Here is a 6,976-nt window from a genome sequence, read left to right on the forward strand (position 1 = left end):
CTTAATAATCTCAATAATTTAGTCCCTTCTATAAAATTTACTGTAGAGGAAGAAAGAAATTGTAATTTGAATTTTCTTGACGTAACTGTCCATAGAAATGATAGAAATTTCACCTTCTCAGTCTTTCGAAAATCAACTAACATTGCATCTTTTGTTCATTACTACTCCAATCACCATCAAAATGTTAAATTCTCTGTTTTTTCTGGGATGTTTCAAAGGGCTTTACGTGTCTGTAGCTCCCAGTTTATTGACGCTGAAATTAAAACTATTTATGATATTGCAATGAAACTTAAATACCCAAGGACTTTTAGATGTGGCATGGAAAAGAGCTAGCAAAACATTTTATTCAACTAATGACAAACTTTAATTTAGTAAGCATAACATTCTAAAATTACCCTATGATGAAAGGTTTTTAGATATTCCTAGAATTTTAAAGCTTTTTAACATAAATGTTGTTTTCAGTAATATTAATGTCAAGAGTTTAATAATAAAAAATTCTCCTAAAGATCTTCCAGGCTGCATATATGAAATTCCTTGCAAAAAGTGTGATAAAGTCTGTTATGGATAAACCGGTAAATCTCTTTCACAACGTCTCAAACAACATCAATATTCTGTGAGAACTGGGCAAATATCGAATGCATTATTCGTACATATGAGAGATTTAGACCATCCTATTAACTGGAGTCAAGCAAGAGCCTTAATCCCATGTAATGACACAGTTGAAAGGAATATCATTGAATCTTGCTTCATCAAGTCAAATAATAGAAATGTTCTAAATTTAAGTCTTGGTTTATTTAAACTTGATACTTTCATAATGAAAAAATTTGTAGATAAATAATATGTAACAAAATTAATATATTCAGTTTTTACATGTTTTGGACTGTAAAGAAACTTTGTAATTTCGGTTAGGGTCAATCTGTTTAGGTTTGTGACCGTGTGATATCCGATAATCCTGGATTATCTCTTTTAATTTTTACCCTTTTGACAATTAACCATCTGGTATTCTTGATCTTGTGTTGTACCTGAGACCTTTCTCTCCAATTGTACTTCATTAACTCCTTGACAATGTCTGAGTAAAGACGAAAGCGCTTGGATTTCTGACTATCATTTTCCTGTGGAATTCGCCTATTTATGAAGTCACGTGCATCTACTGTGATTTTTAAGCACAACACACACATATATATATTATATATATATATATTTTATATATATATATATATATATATATATATATATATATATATATATATATATATATATATATATATATATATATATATATGCAAATTTAAGAAAGAACGTTTTAGGGAAACAATCACATTTAAATTAATTCCCTCTGTTTGGTTGTTAGCCTGTTCATGTTAACCTGGTTGTTTGCTTGCTTGTTTTTTTTTCTTTTTATATAGGTGAGTTGACGTCTGTCGGGCGATGTCCGACTTCAGCAGTCAGTATCAGTCAGTGGTAGGAGTCAGTAAGAGCAGCTGAGGAGTCAGGATGGCAGTAGCCCGAGCCAGTTAATGGGACGTTTCTACTGAGATGTCACTAGCAGAGTTGTTTGCTTGTTATCGTCCTTGGGGGCAGCGTGTGGCTGTCTCGACGACCTGACCAAGATCGTCATGGAGTGTGACCTCGTCTTTTGTTTGCAGTCAACGGTTTTTTGCAGCATTGTCTGGTTTGGTAGCTTGCCTGTGTTTTTACCATACTTTGGTTTGTGGTTATTGAGGTTGTAGTTTGAGGTTGTTAACCCTGATGTGGTTACTGTAATTGTTGAGGTCATCTGTTTATCTATTTACAGACTGTTCAACGTAATTTATTGTGCTGCTCACTTTATGCTTTTATATATATATATATATATATAATATATATATATATATATATATATATATTACTCTGTTTAAAGTAATAATTAAGTATTTTTACTGACTTTAGGAAATGCCCATCGTGCTGCTCTTGTAGTATGTTAATTGGTTTGGTCATTTTACGGTTTATGGATTTTTGTTCAAGTTTGGCTCATATGGCTGCTTTTCAAGTAATTATTTTAGGATGGGTTATCTTTGCTTAAGCCCTAATGATTTACTGGCTCTGTTAAACTTAAATATTCTTCTGTTCGTGTTTTTTGTTTAGTTAGGTTGTCATCTGATTACAGCTAATTATGATGCGTCATTTAATTACTTATAACTTTGTAAAATTAGCTTCTTTACGATTGTCTTAGGAAAAAGAGGCCCACAAAGGGTGAGAAATATTCATTTTAAACTTCCCATGGAATGTACAGACTTTAAAAAAAAAAATTACCTTATACCATGAGAATTGTATGATTTTTTTTTCTTTTTTAAGTTTTTCTTTTAAATTGGCCATCCTCAAATTTAGCCCGATCATGGGTGCGTGCATTAGTGTATATTAGCCGGGACTGTGAGGTCACTTTTTGGTTTTGGTTAGCGCCTTCCTCCTTGGTCTGCCTCGGTTACTGCCAAATTTTTTCAGTCCCGATATTTTTGTTTTAAGAACCTGTCGAAATCAAAATGGGTTGATAATATATATATATATATATATATATATATATATATATATATATATTATATATATATATATCATATATACTATATATATATATATATGCATATATACATATATGTATATATATAGAATATATATATGCATGTATGTATATATAGTCTAGTGGGATTCAGCTGGTTTGCTCCGGTTCATGCGGAGTTTTTTTTTGAGTTTGGCGAATTGGCTAAATGTAATGACCAGTTGATAAGGCGCTCAACCTTCAACATAAATTTCATTAAGCATTAACACTGGTAATCGTGTGACATCAGACTGGTTTCCTGCCTGAGGAGGAAATAGGATTATGATTAGGTTTAAGGGAAACGCAACAATCACGTAAATATGTATCGGTAGAAAAACTGAGGGAATTTAGTAGTTTTCGGGGATACGTGGAAAATGTCTTACAAAATTCTAGCAACCCTGCGAAGGCAAAGTTTCCTCAAAGTATACAGAAAGCTGAAAATATTATCAATGCTATTGCTGTCAGTTCTGCTGAGGCAGAAAGAGGATTTTCAAGAATGAATATCATATATTCAGATAAAAGGAGTCGCCTTACAGTTGAGAATTAGCGAATCTTATAATAATTAATCTGATTGGCCTCCCGGTTAGCTCATGAAATGAATGAATGCCACCCCTTCGGTGAAGACGTGGTTACAAGAAACGACTCCGCTGATGACAACAGGGTTAAGAAAAAGAAAGATAAAGACATTGATTACAGTCAGGTCGCTATTTGGTAATGTTTAAAGTAAAATATAGCAAAATTTATCTCAAAAGATTCCAGTAAAGATTTGATTTTTTTTTTTTATAGAATAGCAGCATTTACCAATACTTTTGCCCTTACCCCGAATGGACACATAATCATCAGTCCATGAAAATATACATAAGATTATATAAGAACATACATAATATACATAATATAAATATACATAAGATTTATAAGACTAGTAATGATGATTGAAAAAGCACAACATTCAAACACTCCTGTACTGGTACACAGATATATCTTTATGTTATTAAGTTCATTACCAATATAGTCTAGCAATAGAGACACTCCTCAATATCATTGATGCTTCACCATTATTTAGACATTTTTGGGAGGAAATAACTCCACCACTGTTATATATATATATATATATATATATATATATATATATATATATATATATATATATATATATTATATATATATAATAAAAAGAGTATGGCCAGCAGAAACTTCAGCATTTTTTCGTTAAACTTTATTTCATCCAACGCCTACGTTTTCGGGATACAAATCCCATCTTCAGGGCTAAAAACAAGGAAAAATTAAAATTCTATACATTAAATCAGACTAAAATGGGGCACAGTAATAAATTATGCTACTTAAAAAAATTTATATCTATATATATAGATTAAATTAACAATATATCAGTGAAATTCGAATTTTATATAAAAGTAAGACGGTAACTAATTGAATAAGAGATCGACAGTAAAAAGCAAAGCTACTAAATACAATGACACTTCAAAATAAATAAACAACAAAACACTTAAAAACACAAACCACACGTGAACACTAAGAAAATTACGTTAGTTATTACTAAAAACAGGAGAAAAACATTGAATCGTAACAGGCAAAACATTTCTGTATATGATTACAAAAGGAGAAAAAAAAAAAAAAAAAAAAAAAAAAAAAAAAAAAAAAATAAAAAAAAAAAAAAAAAAAAAAAAAAAAAAAAATATATATATATATAATATATATTATCTATATATATATATATATACATATTCTCCTTTTGTAATCATATACAGAAATGTTTTGCCTGTTACGATTCAATGTTTTTTCTCCTGTTTTAGTAATAACGTAATTTTCTTAGTTGTTCACGTGTGGTTTGTGTTTTTAAGTGTTTTGTTTGTTTATTTATTTTGAAGTGTCATTGTATTTAGTAGCTTTGCTTTTTACTGTCGATCTCTTATTCAATTAGTTACCGTCTTACTTTTATATAAAAATTCGAATTTCACTGATATATTGTTAATTAATCTATATATATAGATATAAATTTTTTTTTAAGTAGCATAATTTATTACTGTGCCCCATTTTAGTCTGATTTAATGTATAGAATTTTAATTTTTCCTTGTTTTTAGCCCTGAAGATGGGATTTGTATCCCGAAACGTAGGCGTTGGATGAAAATAAAGTTTTAACGAAAAAAAATGCTGAAGTTTCTGCTGGGCCATACTTTTTTTATTAAAGATCCGACTTTCTAGAAGCGACAATGCCATTCATTATATATATATATATATATATATATATATATATATATATATCATATATTCTTATATAAGTGCTATTGCAAAGTGTAACCACCCTCAGTATTTGTATGTAATACCTTTGTAAAATGTATGTCAGTGTTTTATGTTTAGATTCCGTATTTAGATTAACTTTGAACTGATGTGTTCAAGTAATATGTTCAGAATTCACAAAATGCATAATTTAAGAAAGAACGTAGAGTGAAAAGAGAGAGAAATTACCTTGCTCGTGAAAGTGGACGAATCATTCATTACTTCAAGCCGAGTGATTTTAATTCTTTTTTTTCTTTGGTAAACAGCCAATTGTATGATGCACATGACTGTCTTGAGCCATTCATGTCCAGAAACCCACTTGTCGATTGCGCAATATTTCGTAACATAGCTTCTAGAACCTTCTTGACTGAAACGTTTTGCTTACGACTGTCTATGACGTCATAGTGTCCTTAGAAAGATTCTTCAATTCATTTTTAGTAAGAGTCTTTTATTATGAAACTGTTTGATATTACTGATAAATTAACTCTTATCTCTCTCCATTTGTCAAAAAAGAACTTGTCGAGTTGTAAGTGACGTCACTGTTTGCTTCCAATAATCGTTTAAAACAATTTCTTTCATTTTAAGAGATTTTTATGTTCTGAAATCGTGTACTGTTAATAGTTATTAACAATCACAATATCATTCTCTTCTTTCCCCCTCTTTTGAAAAGGGAATTTATTAAGAGTTTTGCAGAATGACCTTCCACTAAAATGTTTTGGTATTATCCATTTTGCATCTTGTTGATCAGTAGTCCCCATAGAAGAGGGGGGGGGGGGGGGGAGCTGCAGCAAAAAGGAAGACTGATACCAGGTAATGTGTTATTACAAGTTTTAAGTGCACTTAAAAAATATTTAGTGTGTTTAGGGAATTAATTATTTCATTTTTCACATTAAAACTTTTGTGTGTGTTCTGTATTAATTAAAAAAAAATGTTTATTCTGTGTGCTTGCTGTTTTCTTACTGTTGTTACATTCTTAGTACTTTTCCACATTGTGTTTACATATTTTTGCATTCACATTTTGTTTGAGTAGATTAGGTGTTTTTCAGTGATTTAACATGAATACTTGATTTAATTTAATTCTTGGGATTTAATTAGCATTTAATTACATTTCGTTCCAATTCTCAATTGCTGTGAACAGTTTGAATTTTGATTGCATTATTCAATTCAACTTCTTGATAAATTAATTTTCTTGATAAATTCATTTTTATTTAATTTTGTTTAATAATTAATTTAAGAATTAATTAAGATTTGTATTGTTTTCAAGTAATAGTAAATTTCCCTGAGATTGTGAATTTCACTTATAAATATTGTTTAAAAATAAATTTTTTGTATTTAAAATGTTTTAAGTATTTCATTTATTGACCACCAGTGACAGATTTAATTTAGGTAGAAATATAGAGTGGTAATTGGGTTCTTTTCCTTCAATTTTACTGAAGTGAGTTAGAGCCAGGGAAATACCTCACACTTGTTTCAATTAACTTAGACTGATTTCTTGCATGATTAATGAGTTTTTAAGAGATCGCTGTTGCTTTTAGAGTAATCAGTCGTATTTTATCTGTGATGAAATAGTTGTGAGGCAACTATTTATTACTGGTAAGTGTAATGACCAGACATTTGGGCACTTCGTCACAATATATATATATATACTATATATATATACTATATATACTATATATATTCTATATATATATATATATATCTATATATATATATATATTTACATATTGTCGGTAGTTTCCTATTAATAGACAAATTTAGCAATAGATGGAGTACCTGTAGCTTAGGCGCTTCAATATCCTCGGCGAATTTTGTTTTGTCTTGTTTCGTAGGAGATGAACGAAAATGTAAAACTCCCATATGTTAACTACCAAAGTAGCCTTCCACGACCAACATGTAAGTTGAATATTTTCTTTAATTACTATTTACTTTAGTGCTAATTACTTCAGTGTTATTCACGTATGCATACTGTTTTATGCATTATGTAACTTCCGCTCACTATTCTGGAAACACATTTAGTGAATTTTCTCTTGGATACGCTATATTTCGCCTGGCGACCACTCCTCTGTACGTGACGAGTGCTGATAGGTTCCTGCGCGTTATTGGCAGTTT

The sequence above is a fragment of the Macrobrachium nipponense genome, chromosome 26 (assembly GCF_015104395.2).
Source record: "Macrobrachium nipponense isolate FS-2020 chromosome 26, ASM1510439v2, whole genome shotgun sequence".
In the NCBI taxonomy this organism is placed as follows: Eukaryota; Metazoa; Arthropoda; class Malacostraca; order Decapoda; family Palaemonidae; genus Macrobrachium; species Macrobrachium nipponense.